This window comes from Heliangelus exortis, chromosome 3 (genome assembly GCF_036169615.1).
Source record: "Heliangelus exortis chromosome 3, bHelExo1.hap1, whole genome shotgun sequence".
Taxonomy (NCBI): Eukaryota; Metazoa; Chordata; class Aves; order Apodiformes; family Trochilidae; genus Heliangelus; species Heliangelus exortis.
The window spans coordinates 98,720,974-98,744,012 of record NC_092424.1 but is presented as its reverse complement, the minus strand read 5'-3'; the positions used below and the strand labels follow the sequence as shown (position 1 = coordinate 98,744,012).

Sequence of the window (23,039 nt, the reverse complement as noted above, 5' to 3'; positions counted from 1 at the left end):
ACCTTGTTGTGATGGAATGGAGGAGACTTCATTTCTGTTGCTGAGATACATATCTCTTATTTATCTTAAGAAAAAAATACTAGGAGGAACACTGTCTTCTATGGCCTGATGAGTAAGAAGTTTTTCAGACACCTAAAATGAGTAATGCGAAAAATTAATAGTTTGGAGTCCAAAGCAAAGTTTGTGTGACCTCTGAAAGGGAGGGGGAAAGGGAGAGAGTCTTTAAGGGAATGACAAGAATCTAAAAATATTGATTTCAGTTTGTCATGGGAGGGAGCAGGAGAAACAAGCCATTGGAACAAGTTCTTGAAGCTTCCCACTGGCTGGAATGTTGAACAGCGGAGTGAAAACAGTTCTATAAGGTTTGCCTTCTCAGAAAAGATTAAGTCCAGTCCCTCTCACCTTGCACATTGTCGCTGGCAGCATCTGGTCCTGTTTGACATGGCAGAGAAGGCAGGACTTTTGGTGCTTTGATCTAGTACTGGTGGTTTGTGGAGAAAAGGGAAAAACTATGGAGCACATCTTACTTTGGGAGGCTGAGTGAAGGCTTTAGCAGAGTCCAGCTTATACCCTTGTGGGTTGTACCCTTGAGGGGCTGTGCTCAGCCTCAGGGGCTGGGGGGAGAAGAGGGGACAGTAATGCAGAAACTCAAGGCAGCACCATGGCTTCAGCAGAGCTTTCATAGGGATACCTGGGTCAGGCAGCCCTTTGCCTTTCCCCAAGTTCAGAGTCCTCTGTGCAGATTTCACAGGGCATTCTGAGCATGTATGATTTGATTATGCATTTGGTGTGACTTCTGTCCAATCACTGCCCCAGGAGGATGCTGCTAGGCTGGTGAAAGCAAGTAGCAACTAGGCTGGTGAAGGGACTTGAGCACAGATCCTATGAGGAGAGGCTGAGGGAGCTGGGGCTGTTCAGCCTGGAGAAGAGGAGGCTCAGAGGAGACCTCATCACTCTCTACAACTCCCTGAAAGGAGGTCGTAGCCAGGTGAGGGTTGGTCTCTTTTCCCAGGCAACCCTCAGCAAGACAAGAGGGCACGGTCTCAAGTTGTGCCGGGGGAGGTTTAGGTTGGACATTAGAAAGAATTTCTTTACTGAGAGGGTGATCAGACACTGGAATGGGCTGCCCCGGGAAGTAGTGGATTCTCCATCCCTGGAGATATTTAAAAAGAGACTGGATGTGGCACTCAGTGCCATGGTCTATCAACTGCAGCGACAGTGGATCAAGGGTTGGACTTGATGATCTCTGAGGTTCCTTCCAACTCAGCCAATTCTATGATTCTATGATTCCTTGATTAGGAGCCCCAGTAAGCCCTGCCTCAGGTGACCCATCTTTTCCTTGATGGGGAAGGGTACAGTGAGTATGTATCTTTGACTAGCTAGGCAAGAAGGAAGCTTTGATGTTTGACTTTGACTTTTTCCTTTCATCACAGTCCCTGTTGCTTGGAGTTTTTGAGAATAATGCAGTAATTGAAATTTGGAAATGGAAATGACTTAAAATCAAGGTATCCGAAGGTGACTGTGCTATTAACATGAGATGAACTTTCATGTAACCTATGTGCATGCAAAGATTGACACCTATGCAGGATCAAAGAAGCTTATGAAAGGCTAGAATACATGAGAGGAAATTGAAAATGTGTAGGTTGTTGATCTCACGAGTGGCTTTTAGTAGTTATTGTACATAATAACTATTGTGTCAGAAATGAAAGGGATTAACTCTCACCCAAGGTACTGCACCTGAGCAAATATTGTCTTGCCTGGGTGAAATTTGTGCCAACACAAAGAAGACCTGGCATGAGGCTACGTACTACTTAAGTCTCACTTAAGTCCTCAAAATGAGGATTATGTAGGATTTTACTGGTGCAAAAATGTAAGGGCGAATTTCAGCCCTTATATTACTACAGTGTACGTCCCTGGGGCCTCTGGAGTAATGTAGAATCTCACCAGAACACATCAAAGCCATTGGAAAATACTTTCTCTGCTGACTGACCAGTTTCCAGATTTGGGAGTTTCTCATGTCACTGAACTAAAGCTCTGAAGGGCTGTTAGAAAGAAACTAACTGGGTTAAGTGGATTTTAACAGCTGAATGTTTTATTCTTTTCTCTGTTTTCCAATATCTCAAATGCTTTGGTCTATGTGAGCAAGCAGGGGAATATTTTACTGTGGTCAATAGGTTTTTCTGAGAAATACTATAAATATGGGACCACAGTTGACAGTTTGTTGCTGGAAGTTTGAATAGAAAACACTTGAAATTTCAGAATAAAAGTAAAGAATATTTTCAGGCCACAGGAAGAAAATTTTAAGTCTGGAGGACAAAGGAAATACTTTTTATGCTGAATCCATCTGTTTAGATCTGCTCTCAGCAGATGGCACCCACCTTTCAATCACACTCTTGCATCTGTGCCCAGTTTGCACACCTCTTGCTAAATATTTTCCTGTTTGTGGAAGAATGGTGAAATAGTTTCACAAGAACACAGACCATTTGCTTGACAGACATTCCCATCTTTAGTTATCTGTCTTCAGTGATAAGGCATGACTATGTAGTCTAGCCTGTAACCACCAGAGAGGAAAGGAGTAGGGTATAATATAGGGTATAATACACAGAGTATTTTCAGAAAAGCCTTTCTTGGTTTGTTTGGGGGATTCCCATACTTATTATGTCTGCCCTTCCTCCTGGCTTTGGCTGAGGGGAAAAGAAATGGGGAACCTCATGGTGAATTTCTGTAAAGCTGCCCCTCCTGTGTATTACCCTGTTTCTGGGGATACCTTGCCTATTTTCTGTGTGTGTTCCAAGATTTGGGATTGCTAACAGGGTGCAACACTTGAGGACAATGTTATATAAACCTTTTCCTTCTGGGAGGATGTTTGAAACTACTTTGCAAATGTGATGTTTACGAGGGGCTTGTGTCACCTGCTACCCTCACTGTGGTTTCCATACCATAAAAATACTTCTCTTCCATATAACCCTGGTATTGAACATTGAACTCTTGCTGTATGGTTGACTAATTGGTGTTACTGATTAGTTTGAAGCATCATTTTACACATATTTTTTCCTTAAATGCTTTGCAACCTAAATGTATTCTAATCTGATTTTATTAGATTCATTTGTCTTGCACTCCCCTCCTCCCCTTTCTGTTTTTAATTTGAACTTATACATATAACTGTAAACTGTGTTTTTGTCTTGCATTGATGTAGTGGTTGTGTATATATCTGAGGCAGATCTGTAAACTGAGGAAGCCAGAGCAATGCTGGAAGGGGTAAAATGATCACAGATCTTTCCCCAGTGCCATGCCTTGTTCCCTACCTTCTTGTCAATCCCAAGTAGAGAACCAGAGCAAATATTGCTCCTCTTGGTGAAAGGAAATTTAATTTACTAGGTTTAAGTACTACTACATTCAGCATGTTTCTAGCTAGTGGTAATTATATTGAGCTTATTGACTTATAAATTGATCCTGTCCTACTCCTGTGAGCCTTTGAATATTGTATTTCTAATGTTGCCCTAGCCAGTAACTACTGATCACAGTGTCAAGTGCTTTTACTTCACAGCCTCTGCTGGCAAAACCTTGGACTTCTATTTTGCTCTTTTGAGTAGCTGGTAATCAATAGCAACACTATTTACAAGTGAGAATTAATAGGGCTGCTTTTCATTCCAGGAGTGTTGTATGCTTCTCTGACATGGAAGGAGCCCATAGGGTGGTGATGAAGTCCTTTATCCTTCATTTAATGTTTGCCTAGTATAGGACAACTGCAATGTAATTCATTATTGGTGGTACTGCTGTCACCATTTTGCAATGAGGAAATTTTGGACAGAACAGAATCAAACAACAGCACTAGCATTATTGTAATATATGTTTAGTGATGGTATATAGGATGTGAGAATTCTACATTGCGGCATCTTATCCCTCCTTTCTAAGTCTGGGTGAAGACTTGGCATTCTTTTGTATTTCTCTCCTAGTCAGAATTGCTCTGTCATCTGCTCTAAATTAATTTATGTAGGTTTTTTTCTAATTTCCTAAATAAAAACATTGGAATACTTTTGTGTCGTGTTTACAAAGTACATAGAAGGGAGGGAAAGTCTCAGCGGGGTCAGATCATGAATGTTAAAACTTGCACCTGCATGGCTGTGAAAGAGCTGCAAGCATAGAGTAATCCTGAACCTTTCTGTGTTAGGTGTGTTTCTAGGGAGTCTTTCTTCTCTGTGGTCAAAAACAAAATTTGGAAAGTAGGATGCTTTTTCTTTGCTATGTTTTTGATACATCAAGGCAAAATTAAGGGGTTATCAATTTCTCATTTGTTAAGGGAATAAAATGTATTTAGATTTTTGTTTTTACTAACTTGCTCCCACTTTAAAGAGAAGCAGGAATGAAGAGGGAGAAAAAAAAAGGGGAGACAGAGAGCGTTAGAAGCTTTTCTCTGCTATTTATTTCTAGAAAAAACATCACTAGTGAGCTTATTAGTATGGCATTTTCAGTGGAAATACAATATTTCTGCTGGACAAAATGCAAGAATGTTTTATCTCATGGAATTTCCCACTCAGGAATGGAACTGTTCTTCATACTGCCATGGCTGCCTCACCTCCTAATATGGATTTAGCAAGTAGCTCAGAAATACCCATCAGGACCCAAAGATGCAGATGCTGTGGTGTTTTTTCAAAACTTTAAAGGGGCATACCAAAAAATATCAGGAGAAAAATTTGCTATAAAAGTGGCTGTGAAATAGAAAAATGCCTACATTTTGCCAATGCACCATGGAGCCATTTGTTTTGATTTCTGTCAGTGCTGGTTCTGCCTAGAATATGCTATGAAATTTGTTTTGGTTTTGTTTTGTGTGTACTGTACCCAAGCAAAAGCCTTCTGTGAAGATCTCAGTGCCATTTTGCTCTTAGGGATTGTAGATTTCAGCTTGATGATGTCTTGTAATGATACTGCTCTTGTTCATCCTTGTTTTGATGTTCATCAGAAAATGCATTTTCTGATTGAATAGATTTGTTTCTTTATGTTTCAAATTGCTAAAGTCTCTTTTCACTGGCTTTTTAACTATGCAGTATTTAAACCCAGGGTTCATTTTCTTTCAGAAGAATCCTCAGAGGACTGTTAAATACCAAGGTACCACTTTTGGTTCAGGAAGTCCCTGAGTCACAAAGTGCTGCAGGAGAGTACTGAGGAGATATCACTGCACACTTACCTTGATCTCACACTTTTTCCCAAGTTTGTGCCATCGGTTAGTGCTGCAGGCATGATGGGTCTGTGGTCCCACCCGGTACAGCTCCTTTATGTCCCTATACTCACAAAATGGGTGTGTGTCTTCTTATGGCTTTTGCTTTCTGCATTTATTATGTAACTGGAAGTCATTTATGGAAAGGTAAACATGCTTTAGGGTGATGTCCTAGCTAAACTCCCAGACTCTGTCTATGTTAGGAACCTGAACAGAGGCAGGTATAGTGGCATGTAGTGCCCTGTGATGTTTAACTAGCATGCTCCATTGCATGGGTTTGCCTGTAGCAGCCAGCACTGTCCCTGACAGTGTCTGGGTGTGGGTTAGGGCAGCAGCGTGGGCCAGGAACTATTCCAGGCAGGCAGATATGGATGAGAACTCTCTTTGGGGAGTGAGCAGAAGGACAGAGTGTAGCCATATGGACGTGAGCTGTGCCACCAAACTTGTGTGTAGGGGCAGGGAATTGGCTGCTTTATTTTCTATTCCATGGCAGGTCTGTTGATTTCTGTGCTGCAGTGCCAGGCCCTAAGACAGAATGCATTTACAGCTCTCTGTATACAGGACGTAATTTTAATGCCTGGCTCCTGCTGTGAAATATGTCACAGTGAACTTCAAGAGGATTGTTTATGTCCCCAGAATCTTCAGCTGGATCAGTGACTTTATTTATGCACATTTTTGACCACTTGTTATGTTTTATTCTATAAAGCTAAATGTGGTCTCGACACCTTGGAATGATTGCTCCTAAGTAATGCTACCAGGGAGGAATAGGCATTTTTGTCTCTGAGCAGAGATCTTTTCCATTCCCTAAGGATACAAAACCACTGTCCCTGTGTCTGTGTATCTGTTTGAGGAAGGACAGTGAAATTAAGGGGTGATGCAGCCTAGCTGCACAACCAAGCAGGGACAGATTGACTGTTCATCAACATGAATGCTTGAATAACCCAATAACCAGTGACCCTAGTGTGGGACCTGTCACACTCAGACAAGAGCTGGGGAACTCTGTCTTATAGTAGAGACCTGTAAATGCTTGTTTGCTCTCTAATATGCTTCACTTTCTGTTTTAGATCTGCTGAATGATCCAGTTTGGGTATCCCCTTAGGAGACATTCAGTCTATTTCTCCGTGGAGATCTGAAAAATTCTCATGGTCTGAAAGGGTTGAATTGCTGTGACTGTATAATTTGTATACCCGTAATATTTTCTGTGTCCACTATAATGAGTTAGGTTTGATAGTACATTTTCATAAGTCAAGGCATTCATAGGAGTACTGAATAGTTTTGTAAACCAGTAGGATATGATAGTGGTATGTCATAAGGTGCTTTTGTCCAGGAGTTTTAATGAAAACAAAGGAAAGCAACTGTCAAACCAAGTCTTACTGTCCATATACTGTTTATGCATTGCTGGCCTGGCAATTAAACCGAATAACAGATGCTCTCTATTAATCTCCCTCCCCTCCCTGATAAAGAAAGGAGAGAGACTTATGGGTTGGAAACTAAACTACACAGCTTTAATGAAATAGTAATGATAAAAAGGAAAAAAATTACTAAATATATACAAATATACAGGAAAATTGATACCACGTTCTTCCCCCCTTTTCCCCCAATAACTCTCACATCACCACTGAGGCTGCAGGGCAGCCCTGGGAAAGTCCAGGCTGGACTCCTGGGGTCAGCAGCAATCAGGAGCTGGAGGCAGGAACACACAGATTCAGGTTGGCAAGGATCAGAACCACAGGGAGATGAATGGACAGAATCCTCCCAGGATGCCGAAGCAAACAGGGACAAGAGAAGAAGGAAGTTTGACCCTTGTGATCCCTCAAATTTATACTGAGTATGACGTGTATGGGATGGAATACTCTGTTTGGTCCATTTTGGTCATTTATCTTGTTTGTTCCTCCCTACGGGAGGGTTTGCAGGTGTGACCTCTTTACTCCTTTTCTCCTTCTGGAGGGCAAAATGTTCCTCAGAACTGAGCCATGGCCTTGGTTCTGCATACCAGTCTCTAGCTGTAACTATAAACATGGAGTGTTATCAGTCCCAGCAGCAGACACTGACTGAGAAACTTGCTGTTAATTTCAGCATGTGCAGCTACTTACAAGAGACTTGGCTGAAAGCAGAAGTACAAGACAGAAAATTACCTTAATCCTGGCCCAAACCAGGACAGACTTCAAATTTATTTTTCTTTACAGAAATGTCTATACTATATAAAAAAAAGAACAACTGTGAGGAAACATTCCTAAGCACTGGATTGTCTACACTGAAAGTGATAGAAGAGTCCCTGGCAGGCTTTAGACCTGGGCCAACTACAACTCTTCCAGTTTATGGGCAGCATTCAGTGGACTCCAGCCAGGGACTCCCTCTTAAGAGGTACCCAGTCATCTTGTTTTGGAGGCTGAGAGGGTTAACAAGCATGAATAGGAACTATCTGTGACCAGTAGCTGTAATTCTGAACAACAGTGCCAGGCTTGACCAGTTTTCTAGTACAGATGAACTAACACAAGCTAACTTCTATACCATTTCCAAATCTATAGATTTTGTGCTGAAATGGGAAGGGGGAAAAAGAATATGTTTAACCTAATCCAGGATATATGGGGATGACAGAAATCACATTAACACGGACTCTTAATTCCTTGCTGAATATCTTCTATTGGCTCTAAGCAGTAGTAGCACAAGAAAAATAACATTCATGACGTGCCAGTGTGAATCCCTGGAGTCTCAGTAGGGACTGCTGAGAGACAAAGCTGTAAATATGTCATGATAGACTGGAAAAAAAGGTACCTCTCTAGAGGAGAACTCTGCATTAAGTGTCAGCTCATGTTCCCTGACCTGAGTGACAGCCTCGGAGACAGACTGATCACTGCTTTTGGGCTTTAGTTCTCATTTTAATGCATTATTTTAAAATTATTTCTTTTTAAAACACTTCCAGTTACCAGCTACTCCAACAACACAGTTTTCGGGGCAAAGCTTATTTACAAGTGACACGGAGAACATTAGTTACTGTTTCAGACACAATGGGAGGGTGTTACTCTGTTACTTATATAGATACACGGGATCAGAACGAGCAGGTTACTGCTCATTTACCAACTCCTTAGTGGAGAGTTTATCTAATTTTGTAATCAAAGTGAGCCTGCTGGAGTCAAAGGGATTCATGTGCAAAGTCATTCACCATTGAATTCTAGTGAAGATGGTTTGGTTTTATCTCTCCTGGCCTGAGCGATGGCTGCAAGTGACTTAAGTCAACATGACAACTTCAATGACCGCGGAGGGAGATCTGCTTGCATGTGGAGAGTGAGCTGGATTTGTCCTTCATAGCAGGATTTCAATCTCCAGGTGTGTCAGGATGGTACTCATGTAGTTCTGGGGTCAATGCAACAGCTCCCTGGTGATTAAAGTAACTTTGTGAAAGAATAGTGTGAAAACTCTTGAGTGTTATTCAGTGATTTAGGGCATTTTAAAGTAATCAAATGCAGCTGAAAATATTAATATATAAGAACATAGGCTCAATCTTGGTTATAACCTTATCTCAGAACTTGGTACAAGTACTGCATGCTCCTGTGTTCTTTTTGTGAGAATGCAGAAATTTGTTCAGTTTCTTGAAATGATTGTAATTTGTTTTGTTAGCAGACATAGAACTTGAGGGTTCTTGAAGAAATAAGCTGCTGGAAGTCTGATATATGTTGAGTTGCAGCATCAGTGAACTCTGCCATTGCTTGTCACAGGCATTTTTCCATGGTATTTTAATCTTGGCTTCTAGTTCTAGTCTAAGGCATCCATTTTATTTTCAGAAGTGACTGGTCCTGACACAAAGTGTAGTTTGCACAGCAGCCTGTTTGTTCTTAGGGCCTTGCCTTGTACCTGTTTTGACATGTAATGCACATAGCTCATCTCTAGTGGTGTCCCCTTTTCAGACAGGAGACACTGGCAACAAGAAGTATTTGGTGGAGTGTTTCATTTTATTTTGCTGCTATAGGAGGGATTTATGTACTAGTGGGTTTTTTTTTGTTTTGGTTTGTTTTGGTTTGTTTTTTTTTTCTGAATTCCTGTGAAATGAATTATAGAGCTGAGACCTGGCCTGCATTAGGAAGTTGTGCTGCTTTAAATTAGTTCTCTATACAGTCAAATGGGACCTCTGGGTGTTTGCAAAGGCCAAGCGCCAAATGCTTTTCCATTTTCATACACTATGGGAAGGAGTTCTCATCTTCACACTCCTGCTCCAGAGATGTTCACCCTGCAGGACAATGGGGTGGTTAATTTTCTGCCAGATAAGCAAATTTATCATGTCAAACTTGAAAGCTCATATTCTTTTCTAACTTTCCTATTCATTTTATGTCACCTTGAAGACTCACAGTTTCTGTGTGATGGGGTACATTGGTGTTTATATCTGAAATATTGTCCCCTGATCTTTATTGAAACCAAATACACACTGTGCCTAAGTTACTGATCTTAGTCCTTCATCTAAGAAGCTAGCTAGGTGAAAATAAGCTAGTCTGTAAAGCCTCCAGAGTCCAGCCCATCAGGTTAGCTGAGTATACAGAGCTAGAGTGCACAGTAGCTTTTAACATTTTTGCAGTGTATGAACATATGTGAAAAGGAGATTGTGACTTTGTATGACCTTTATAAGGAGTTGGTACAAGGTGATATTATTTACTTTGGTTTATATTTTGTTAGGTTTTGCACATATAGAATAGTAGCTTCTTCTGCAATAATGTCACCTAAATAATGGCATCGAAATCTGTCCTACCAGCTGGAGTGAGCTATTTCACACTGTAGCTGATATTGTTTCCTTTTTATCTGTTGAGATAGAGTGCTTTGCTGTTTATCCTGATGTCCCATGGCTCTCTTTTTGGAGATCTGTTCACACATCTTGATTCCATCTGTACTCTTGAAGAGGCCTGTTAGGTGGAAGATGTATCTGTCAAACACATGTAGATTCTGGACAGCAGCCCTTTACGGGTCACGCCTTGAAACATTACTAATTTGATTTCAAAGGGAGGTATTACAAAATGCCTTTTGTGTTGTTAGGCCTCAGGAGAAGGACCTCAGTTGGACACAGCGAAATGCTGCATTTGCTATAGCTGTGGAGCCCCTTGTTGGAACAGATACAAGAATCAGTCATGTCTTTGTCTTGGAGCTCAGTACCTCTTCAGGAGGAGTCCCCTGATGGGAGAGGGAGGTGGCTGAATGTGTGTTAAAAGGTCCAGGGGACAGAAACTTAGTGATCCACAACATCCATCTGATGCTATCAAAAGCTGTTGAGCAACCTCAGGAAATGGGTGGAAATCTGACTCTTGTTTGACTATCCTGAGTCCTGAAAGTGGGATGGTATGTTGAAGAGAGCTGATGTACACATCTGCGTACTCTGTGGCAGTGCTTTGAAGATCTGTGTTGTATCCCGTGGCTTTTTATGATGCAGTCATGTGCATTTTTAAGACTAAGAATTAGACACCTTTGTGATTGAAGTTAAGCATGACCATGACTCATTCAGCTCTGTCACTCACAGACTTGGTGTGAGAAACATATGGATGAGAAGTAACCTAGACCCAAGATGCAAGTTCACAGATTGCAAGTCAGGAGGCCAAACACTGAAACAGCATCTGAAAAAAATGAGTATTTCATCAAATTTCCAACTTAAATTAACCCATTGTCTCAAAGTAGTGGCTTTTCTCCCTAGTAAGCTGTGAATCTTACCCCACAGCTACTTCACTCTTTGCAGTTAGTTACAGTTGCTCATGGACCGCACAATCTCTGAGTATGTTAGAGCTGCAGTAGCAGCCTGACTGGCATTTGTAAACAGGCAACACTTGGGACTTAGTAATGCTCAAACTCAGTGCAGTAGTGTGCCAAAATAAAGGTCATTTCAATTTCATGTTATGTCATACAGTTTTGAAGTGACATGTGTTTAACGAGTTTTCTTCAGTAAATGAACGGTAGCAAGTATTACACTAATAGGCTTTGATGATATGCCCACCAAAAAAAAAAAAAAAAAAAGGGAAATCTTTCCAAAAACATTAAACTGATATTTTCCCAGAGGAAAAAGAAAAAAAGTGAACAAGGATTCAAATGCCTGCTTCCAAGCTTTGAAAATTAGGCTTTTTGACCCTTCCCAAATGACTCTGTTTACACAAGTTTCACCATAATTTATATAAGTGTGCCCATCACTACAGTCTGAGGGTGATCTGATAGGGATAGGAGAGTGTGAAGGGCGTGAGTTCAGTGTTTCACAGAAGCTGTATCACAAAACTCATGACGGGACCGCTGAAGGTTTGGAGTAGTTTCTGTCTTACACAGCAATACTGACTTGTCTTGCCATTCTTCCCAGTACCCCAGCTGTTTTTTCTCTGTCATCTTTCTATCAGGCTTTGGACTCAAACAGGCACAAACTGGAGCACAGGAGGTGCCATCTAAACATCAGGGTGGTGAACTGGGAACTGAGAAGTCAATAATGTAGGCAAAACAAAGTCTCCATCTCCCTGCAGCTCTTGTCTTGCCCAGGTGAACAATAGGAATTGAAAGAGATGATGACTGGTTACCTGACAAAATTTGGCATTAGGCTGCAGTCCTAGGATGCGATGGCTAAATTTATTCTGATTAATTTCCTTTGGAGATATATTTTTCTGAACAGTTCTGGTGCTGTTATATAATACTTTTTCTTGGGTACACAAACTGCAAAACAGCTGCTGTGTTTTATACTGATGCTAAATCTTCCTATGCTGTTTAGCTGATCAATTGGGTTTTTGGGTCAATGGTTATACAATATTATTTAACAGAAGACAGCTAAGTCCATATAAATAATAAATTAAGAAGTAGAGAGAGACCATGTACTTGCTATATTAAACAATCTGATAAAATTTAATAATGCAACCATCTGATACCACTCTAAATTGTTCTTACAACCTGTTCTGTAATGTTTTACTACCATTCAATAGCAACACCAGACATATTCATATTTTTCCAGCATATAGGCATGATCACTTGCATGAGCTGCCATGATTCACTTACAAATTATTTTAACAAATTTCTAACTGTTTCTAGTGATATAAAATTCAATGCCAGCAGAGAAACAAAATGGCTTTGAGGAATATTTATGATGCTGTGCTTGTTATAAAACAAAGCTTAATGCATTCATAGTAATAGGAAACTGAAGTTGTTATCTTTTAAATCCATGTGTCATGCAACAGAAAAACTCTCATGAGACAACGAAGTACTGTGTCTTTGCTACTTTTTGACTGAGACAATGACCAGCAAAGCTGAGAGGAATTCTCTTCTGAGCAGAGATAGCAGATAGTGCTTCACTTTTCTTCCTTTGTCATAGATTTCTGCAGAGCTGTGCATGTGTCGTGTCACTGGTTTTAACTGGCTGTGCTATCTGTCAGGCTGAGCTGCAGATCCCCTTTTACATCCTAGGTGCTCACTGCTGAGTGCTGAGCAGCCCCTGGCACCCGGGGCTCTCTTACCTGCACTCGGGAGCGGGGCTGACAAGGCTGGGAACTGGGAAAGGGATGGTGCCAGGGATGTCAGAGCCAGTAACCAGTCTGGCATTATGGGCCTGGGGGAATTCACCCCCTGGGACTGCAGCTGTGCTGCGGGACTGGAGACAGGTTGGATCGCAGACGGGCAGCAGTGCTCAGCGGCAGGCAGCACTGTCAGAGCATCGTGTCTCCTGATCACAAGAGAATCCTGTGCAGTCTTCAGGCCTTTCATGTCTTGCATTTTATCCCGAGACTCATCTCCCTTTGAAAAGACATTAAAAAGGGGTTTAGCATGTATGTGGATAGGATTTTTTTCCTCATAGGAGAGAAATTTTTCAGACTTTGCATGCAAATTGCTGGAAAAAGGGGGCACAGTTATATAAACCTGCAGCATGTGAAAAGTGAGAAGAACGTGTTCTTTAATGGATACATTTGTTAGAATGAATGATCACAATCAAGCAATGCATGTTAATTGTTTTATTTTCTTTAAAATAATCTTGCAGTCCAGGAAAAAAAATAACACGAACACCATGAAAACAGTCTCCAAACAATCTTTTTATAGTGTAAGACTTTGGTGAGATTATGTGCAGATAGTTGTTGGAAAAATCAAACTTACTGCTTCCATAATAATCATGGCTTTGTAAAAAATGGATTTACATTGCATTTGCAGAGATTCTACATCTATATAAATGGGTTAAAAGACCAGCAGTGGGAAATTCTCTTACTTCCCTGTAGAAATATGAATCAAGGGCAAAAAACCCCAACTAAAATGGTATCCATTCCCTCTGTTGTTGCTTTTGAGTGATGCTGCTACATAGAACTACCACTAAGTTGGCATTTTATTTTAAAAGTTAATTTGGTTTATTTATAAATGTCATTTATTAATTTTATTATTTATTTAATTTCATTTTATAAATTTATTTTATAAATTTCAAGATGCTATATGCTGTCCCTGTCACAAATATCCACCTCAGTGGAACTTCCCATGCTGGCAGGGTCAGATAAAACGCAGTACAAAATCATTTTGGCCTGATCTACGTGTAATAATGGAAGTAACTGTGGCATTAGGATGTAAATCTCAGAAAGTAATTCAGGTGGCATTTGAATGCTGGAGGTGCTTTTGTTACAGAGTTGGTTTATAAGAGGAAAAGGCTTATTATAAGAGGAAAAGGCTCTACTTAGTATTCAAGGAGGGATGAACAGATTGAAAGTTATGTTTGGGATGGGCTCTTGTCACTACTGAAAATAACTGTGGAGTCTCCAGGGCATCTATTCAACTCTGCCACATCTATGTTAAAAGGAAACCATGTCAACTGTACTGAAGAACTTGGATGAGTTTCACAAAACCATTTCAGTGTAACTTAGTGTTTTATCAGTTTTAAGGAGTGCTGTACCTTTTTCAGACAGGATAAGGATATGTGAAATAAACAAACCATTCACGTATCCAGGATGAAATATAAAAGTGGATGAGGAGGAGCATGGAAAAACATACTGCAAATGTTGTAGGTTTTACTGCATCTCGTGGCACAGAGCTGCTGTACTGGCATTGTGGAGCAGCTCTCCACTGTCCTGTTCTGTTGGCTTCAAGGACAGTATAAAAGTTTGCTCAGAGTGACCATGTTTCATAGTCCTTGCACAGATTTAAATACCCATTATGTGAGGCAGCAAACAATCCTATCCAGGTAGGGGTTATATGCAAGCAGTCAGCAGACTCCCTTTGAGATGCAGGAGGTTTCAAGATCTTCAGCCCACTCAGCAGCTGCTCCACTTAATTGTTCTATAGTTTCCTTGGCTAAAATATTTTTCCTTGTGTATAAAAGCATGAAAAATTATTTTTAAGATGTCTTATTTGCCCTCAACAGAAAAAAAGCACTTCTGGGAGACTATGTGTCACACAGTGGGAGCTGTGGTTAAAGCTTGGCTATGCACCTCCTAACTATTCCCCACATGAATTGCTTGAATTGACCATGGCAAGTAAGTTGAAGCTGTTAGTTCATTTATTTGTCAGTGTCTGTGCACTAAATCAGTCAATGATTCTTCTGAGGTGACTGCTACAGCATCACATAGCTGCTCACATGGCCATTAGATGTGTATTGATGGTGCTAATGGAGTCACTGAGCCAAGCTTGCATCTAGCAATGTCACAGCTCCCCAGATATTGATCATGATGATTTGCTCTGCAGTAATGTCCTGAAAACCCAGGCAGTATCAGAATCCAATGCACTAGTTAGATAGGTTGACATCGCCCCAAGGCTGAAGAGGCTTCATGAAACAAGACAGTAAAAAGCAAACCCAGTGGTGTTGATGGTGGTATAGGATGCACAGGCTAGCTTTGCAGTCAGTGAGATTCAGCACCTCTTGGAATACCTTAAAAATGGTGAACGTAGTAATGATTTTTAAAAAAAGTCAAACTTGACAATAATACTCGAATTAAAAAGAACATTGTCAGCCATTTGAAACATACTGTAGAAGATGAAATTTTTATTGACCACATGATGGAAGAGTTTTGATGAATATTTGAAAGACCAGCATCAATCTTAGAAGTTAGTTGAGAGAGAATTTTCATTTGACCTGGGTGTAGCAATGGTCCTGCTAGATCTGAAAACATCTTGTAGAAAACAGCTGTTGGCTCACCAGTTCTCCTCACTCTGAAGATAGGTTTTCTTTTAACTGTATTCTATCTAGGCATGTGTGTTTTCATGTTATTTTGACAGCTAAGTTTAATTTAACCCTATATTGCCTCCTTTCTCTCTTCTATGCTGCTGTAAATAATCACTCTGCCCCCTGGATGTGTTGCAGCCTACAAGTATTTGTAGACTCACCACTTCTGATTGCTAACAACCTCAGCTATATCTGAACTGGTGACCTAGTGATGAAAAGCTGTGTATTCCATTAATGACCCTTTGAGAAATACATTACCCTCTCTGTCTCCTTTGCATCTAAAGAAAATTTTTTTTTCCTTTTTTCTTCCAAGATTGTCCTCTCTTTGTCTAGCATTTTCCTTAAAAAATGCCTTTGAGTCCTTTCATGGGGAGCATAATGATCATCAAAGATCAAGACAGCAGAACAACCTGTAGCATCAGAGAATTATTCCCTACATATAGAGTTGAATGGGATGGGACTGATGCAGCTTCTTAGGATAATTAATTTTGTTTGCAGCAAAGGCATTTGATTGTTATTTTCATTGGTAATCATTCCATTATTCTAAGAATTCTTCTAGAAACCAGGGTGCTCTGTATGAACTAAAAACTTCACATTTCTGTGGGGATGATATTTATTAATGTACAAATGATCTGAGATGATGATAAGTAGTTTGCAACAACCTGACTGTGGGTGACCCCAGCAGAGAAATATTGGGGAGAAATGACACAGGTGCATATTTATTGTGCTGAGATCAACTGCAGGGTCACAGACAAGAATTAGTTCTTTTTCAGAATGAATAAAGGAAAAAAAAAAAAAAAAGTCCCTTTGGGCACCACTGGAGCAACACTTAGCTAATGAAGGTGCTAAGCCTATTGAAATGTTGAGAGTAAGTCCTGTTTCCCTACCTCTTACTGTGCTGAAGCAGGACCATTATAGGACAAAAGCACGTATCCATGGGAACATAGAATTCAACTTTAAAATGAAAGGCTCTTAAGAAAGCAACTGCTTTTTTTTTTTTTTTTTTTTTTTCCTTTTATTTCCTCCTTTAAAAATAGTTTTGTAAGTAGTATTTGCAGGAATCATAAACAAATACTTAAAAAGTGGTATTTATTAATGTACCTAAGAAACAATAGGTATGTTATGGTACCTAGACAGGATGCTTCTGTAGTGAATAAATCTGGCTCTCAGAAATCAGGATTATTTTCTAAGAATAAGGCCTAATAATGTGAATAAGTGTTTTCAGGATCAGATTGCACTCTATGTTGGAAATATCAGAGCTATTACTTTTGGGGCAGGTGTTTCAATTCCAATAACATAATGGATTGCAAGACTTTTTATTATATAAATGTGAACTCACTAAACACATGAATGGATCATATCACAGATATGATCATATCACATCTAAGGAATCACAAGGGGCCAAAATTCCAGTACAGTCTTCGATATCTGCTTTTAGCACTGGCCCTGAAGAAATCAGAGCTGTGTATGCAAATTAAACTGCATATTTCCAGAGAACACAGTTGTGTATGCAAATGGAAAGTTAGCAGGCACAGGTTTAGTAGTCCCTTTTAAATTGGTGATGAGAGGTGATAGGGTGAGTTTATCCGTGTTCCAGATATAGATTGTAGTTTGTGCTTCCCATTCTAAACAAAGCCATTAACTGAAACATATCTACATTTACTGAAATGAGTTTCATTTGTTGCAGACACTGGAGCACATTTAATGCCTTTTTGCTTTGTGTAAATACAACAATAAATCTTGCATATTTGTTAATATTTAAATCAAGCTTCAAAGTTAAGCAAAATGCCTATTTTGATGGAGCAGGCTTTATGCATTCAACTAAAAAATCTGTTTTACATAAACATTTTTGTTGTGGGTTTGTTTTTTTATAGGACTTGAGTAGAAAGACATTGCCTTCAGGAGGAAACATTGGAAAACATTGGAATTTAGGGTTGTTTGAAACCAATGTGTAAGGATATGTTGTTTGTCATGACTATGCTGCCTCATATGCAGTCAGATAAAAAGAATTTGAAATGCTGCTGGACCAAACCTACAATAAAACTCTTTAATGTTTCAGTGGACATGGTTTCATGTGAAGCTGCTTCAGAATAAAGCTCATAATGCTGGACCTCCTTTCATGAGATACTGAATATCTGAAGGTACTTCATAAAGTGAATCAGAATAGAGGACTTGTAACAGTCCATGGAGTTACATACTTTGCAGGGTTGGTTTTGGGGCAGCACAAAGCTAGACAGCAAGATGTGATTTAACCCTCTGCCTTTGTACCAGGATTTGCATAATTGCACTCTACTGCAGTTAAAGGTAATGCTAAAACTAACCTGTGGATCAAACAATAATTGCAGTGAGGAAGGAGGTCCCTGCAGTGATTTTACTACATTGTCCTGCAATGAGATTACATATTTGCAGAGCTGGTGTCTCTTCTCATGGCTCTGTCAAATCTGAGTCACAAATCCAAGAAATTTAAACTTGAGGTAACAATTGAGGACTTTAAATTGGTATTTGCTTCTTAGTATTTATGAGTCAATTTATAGATGTCTTTTTTGTTCAGATAAAATGTAGTTTTGAACCACTGGAGAAGAGAATATAAAACAGTTTTTCAGAACATTTGAATTCACTAATTCTTTTTTTGGAAGAACTTTGGAATAATTAGTTTTTACACAATCAGTCACTATAAATCCAAAATAGTTTCTAAAAATCAGGCTAGTCATTACCTGGCAAGAATTCTTAAACTGATTATCTTTATGCCCATACTATGAACTTGAGAAGCCTGCTTTTCATACAAATACTTTATGAATTTTCAGACAATGGACACAATAATTCAAGGCTTGCTTCCTTCATTTGAAAGTTAATTTGGATGGAAGTAACTTTTGTATTTAAGTGCAAAAGCTCTTCCTGCATAAGTGCATGAGTGGACAATTCTAATTCAGGAATCAAAATGTCTTCTTGTTTCACTTAATCTTCTTTGAAAATAGAAGTGTTTAGCTTAATCCTTCATTGAACTGGAACAGGTCCACTTATTCTAGTCCACCTGTGAGTTATGTTGGAAAAGGAGTAGCTTTTCTGAAAAACTACTATTCATTTCAGAAATATTTTCCAACTAGCTGAGTCTGAGCCTGATCTCAGTTGACACACATTGCAGCCTTCCAAATCTCAAGTCTACATTTTGCAGTCATGTCAAATAGTAGGCTCTGTTTTAAATGCTCAGAAGACTGGGCTCCAAAACTGAATCTGAGCTGCACTGAGCAGAAACATAACTTACATTTTGTGACTCTAAACAATCTTGAACTACAATTAATTCTTTGTTGGCTGTAGGTATGTCAGCAGTAAAAATGGCAGTGATGATGATCATTAATTGAATAAATGAAATTATTGATTGTTTTGTTACAGAGGAAATTAAGACATGAGCACAAATCCCATCAGTCTTAGTTAAATGGTGCCATGACTTAGGAATAAATCCCTGAATTGGGACCTAAGGCTGTCAGCTCTGAGGAGCACATCTTGTTATCTCTGAGTATCTGAACTGTGCATAACTATCTAGAACTCTTTTATGGTTGAGAACTTGAGATGCAATTGCAAAATGTTATATAAACATCTTCGGGCACTTTAGTAGATTCTGAGAGTTAAAAATAAAATCCTTGCACTTAGTCTCTTGGGGGACTCAAGTCATTATTTTTTATTTTCAGATGAGAATTTAAGCTCCTTATGCAGTTTGTACAATGGCTGATGTGCATACCTGGGTTATACTGAAGGTCAAATACTCTGTGTATTGGACATTTCAAGCTGCTGTCCTGCTTAAGTTCCAAATCATTACCTTAGCAAATGGGGACTTAAATATAAGCAAAGTCAATGGGGAGTAAAAAAGTCCACTGCATAGTATGCCTAGCGATAGAAAAAGCTACAGAATGTGAATATAAATTTTTAATTCAACATTGCTTAATTTAAAAAAGCCCCGCACTACCACCAACCCTCTCTCCCCTGACAAGCTTGCAAAAACTAGGTCTGAATTCCCAGTGGGAATAATGAGCAACAGCACAAGTGAATGCTGGGAGAGAAGAATGCAATTGTATTAGGCTCCATCACAATGGGAGGTAAACCCAAATCATTTATAAAAGGTAAATGCTGGCAGAACACAGGGAGCTCAGAGCACCACACTGCAGGTGTGATTTATGAGGCTGGGGACTGGCTATAAATCAAACCCTTTTGTTTTAAATAGTACTGCTTCAACGCAGGAGATCAGTTTACATGTAGAGGAAATGATGAAAAAAATGCAGTACATTGCATCCTGAGAATATTAGAGAATCAGCTTTACAATGCAACTATCAGCACCACGGTCAGACAATGGATATCTGATGTGCAATTCAACAAATGCTCCCACTGCTTGAACGGAGTGCTCTAATCTAGCAACTCAAGTTTGTTTCCAATGTATTAATTATGGAAGCTATTTTGTGAGACTGGCTGTTAAAAGCATTGCTTTTATGGTCAGGAATTCGTTGGCTATTCCTATTAACTAGCTAGAGATGTCCTTTTATTTCACCAAAGGCTCTGCCTGTTTCTATGTTACCTGTATACTTCCTTAAGTATAAAGGTTTATGAGTTTATTAGTGGGCTTGTTCTGTGGAAATGGGTGGATAAACCAATTAATTCCTAAGGATTCAAGCAGGGAGTAGGCATCCTGGAAAGTTCTACACGATTACAGGAAAATACACACCTCTGGCAAAGAAAAGTCCTTTTCTCCCTCTATTGATTGTATAATCATAAAGTGGGAGAGATTTTAAAGGTAATGATTTCGGAGCAAAATGGTTTCTTGTGCTCTGCTTTCCAGATCTGCCAGGGCTTATCTTGGCTGCATATTTTGCATTCATTTTACGTGCATACCTCTACAACAAACTATATGCCTGAAACCACATTCTGTGTCCTGCAATGTGGGCCAGAGAAGCACTTAACCAAGCTGAGAGAGGACAAAAGGCCTACATAAAGGGAGGTGCAGCAGTTTCATCAGTGTTCAAAGAAATTTATACTGAAACAAAAGCTGAGTGTGCTGCACATATACTATTAATTTGATGTAATGGTCATATCAGTGATGATTTAGCCATGTCAATATGAGAAGTTGCCTTTAATCCACTGATAAGCAGAATGCCTTTATGTCAGCAAGGAGCCAAGATACATCTTGTAGTTCAATGCTCTATTACTTTCTAAGAGTCCAAAATGCAAACACTACAGAAACACATAAGGAGAATTTCCAGGACCTTTCAGAGGCTCTGATACTGATATAGCCAACATCAGCTATTGCTAGAGGCATTAATATCAATTGCTAGTGTGAGGAAAGGATCATTTCACTGAAATCATTGATTTTTTTTTTAAAACTTATTATAAGAATACATCTAGTGATGTAAATTTATGGGGCATACTATAAATGTAAAAACATATTCCCTGCTCAGTGGAGCTTGCAGTCTAAATTAAACCAATATATGAAAAAGGTATATTGAAGATGAGCAGAGAAAGGAGAGAAGTGACTGAAATTGCTTTTACCAGTTTCTTGAATCTGACCAGGTTTCCAGCTGATAATGGGACAGACTTTTAAAAGTATTTTGGCTCCTGTTTTCCAAAGATTAGCGTGCTTAAGTTTCTTTAAAAATACAGTCATTTTACATGTAAAATCTAATGCACCACAAATAGCACATTATGTGGGAGAGAATAAAAAATGGCTTTGTGCCTTACAAATCTTATATTGTTTTGGACATAAGAAGGAATTTAGATAGATAGCCTTGAAAGGCATCTGCCGAAGTTGTGTAGTCCTCTCAGGTTGCAGTGCCATCTGTAATCTTTATAACACTTTGTATTTTAACTGGATTCCTGAAAATGCTTTCCATTTTAGGGTTTTTTTTTTCCAGGAAAATGCTCTGTCTCATTTCTTTGTCTATTGTGTCCTGCAAGAGAAGTACTTCTGTGGGACAGAAGCAATGTTTTAAAACACATTTTTTTTGCCAACTCCTCTGCCTTTTACACAAATAAAGATGTCACTCAAGAAACCTTGTTGCAACAGTGGAGAAAAAATATAATTAAAGGTAATTTAAACAGTGAATTTCTTTGCCATCACAAAGGTTAAATACATGGAAAAGCAGAGTAACATTTATATAGCAGAAGCAATAATGAAGGGTTTACATATGCAGCCTCCATGAACACTAGAGGTTGTGGCTTTTCCTATGTACAGTCATCAGGAATAGCTGGTAATTACCAAGTTCAAAGCCTATTGTCTCTTCCAAAAAGCCAACTTGTTTTTTTGGGGTTGTTTCAGGATGACGTGACGTCTGATAGCTCTATTCCTTTTATAGGTCTTCTTGATCCACACTGTATCCTGACCTGGGATGGAAAGTAATTTCTCTGAACATATTTACAGAATGATGTGTAATAGATCTAGCAAAGGCTGAAGGCTGGTAATAATGACTGATGTAGTACCATGGAGAAAAGAAACCTGAATGCTGCTCTCTGAGGAGGCTGAGGAAGGAGTGAGGTAATAACGGGTTTCATTGCCCAGTCGGGGCTGACAGAAGGAGAGGTGATTTTGCTCCTCAAATTGTGCTCAGAGGACAGGAGGCAGTGTGTATTTTACATATATGTGGTAGGCGATGGGACAGACTTGTTCAGTGAGCTAGGAGGCATTGTGCTACATACAAAGTTCTCCTGTAAAGGTGATGAATTATTTTTTCCTAGTGCAGAGCTGATACATTGAACACCTCCTTGCAAATCTTGAATCCAGCCTTGCCATTGTTTGCTTGCTGTATAATCTCATTAAGCCTCTAGGGATTTTTTTGTATTCTATGGCTGACAAAGGGACTGTCCTGAATTTACTATAATGGTGTGGTTTACTTTTCGGTAGGTGTTGGCACATGCAAACTATTTCAAAATGTCTGCTGGAAGGGCTGCAAGTGTGAAATGTTCCATAGGACCTTACATATAGAAACATGCCATGTGTCTGTGGGCAGGGTGGATAAAGAGGGGGATTCGTGAATGTTGCTTCTTAAACCATCGTCTTCCACATAGGAAACTCAAGTAGGTCACATACTGAGGAGAGCCAGGAAATGCACAAATGTGTGTGATGCAAATCTGATAGCCTAAGTAATGGGGAGTGGCCAGCAGAAGTGTGTCCCTTTTTGTCAAATATGTGCTTATATGTTTTTTGAGATGTTACAGATATAAAGTGTATATCAGAGCTCAGAATCCTAGCTTAAGAAGTCAATGTCTCCCAAGATTGTATTCAGCCTCCTTGCGATAAGAATTTTTCCGACTTAAACAGCTTTTATGACTTGATTCAGCAGAGCATTTAGGATATGCTTATAGCAGTCTCCATTCAGGAAAATTCTTAGTTTTAAATACATAGTCTGGGAACAGAGGTTAAGATTAAATGTGAGTTTACATTCTTCACAAAACTAGGTTTGACTTTGGGGATCTGGCTAGGAAAATTCATCATGAATGGTTCATAGAGATTTCTCTCTTTTTACTCAGGAGTGAGCAAAGGAGGTGTCACTGGAAACCACAACTGAAGACCACTTAGCAGGAGATTTTAGAACTCATTTTAACATAACGGTGAAACATATGAGTAAGTATAAAATAATCAGAAGTTTGTTTTTAAATTTTGACATAAAATATTTTTTTTTCAGAATGACAGTTTCAAAATTGAGTGGAAAAGTTGTGATT

General features: G+C 39.4%; 1 long non-coding RNA gene across 2 annotated transcripts in view; it reads left to right on the top strand.

Annotated features, from left to right (window-relative positions):
* LOC139795184 (uncharacterized) overlaps positions 1–23,039 on the top strand; it is a 126,361-nt gene that overhangs the window by 101,010 nt on the left and 2,312 nt on the right. For both annotated transcript variants that reach the window (XR_011725411.1, XR_011725412.1), the window contains 2 exons: positions 21,677–21,855; positions 22,848–22,941. This is a non-coding gene — a long non-coding RNA (uncharacterized lncRNA). The remainder of the gene's footprint in view (positions 1–21,676; positions 21,856–22,847; positions 22,942–23,039) is intronic.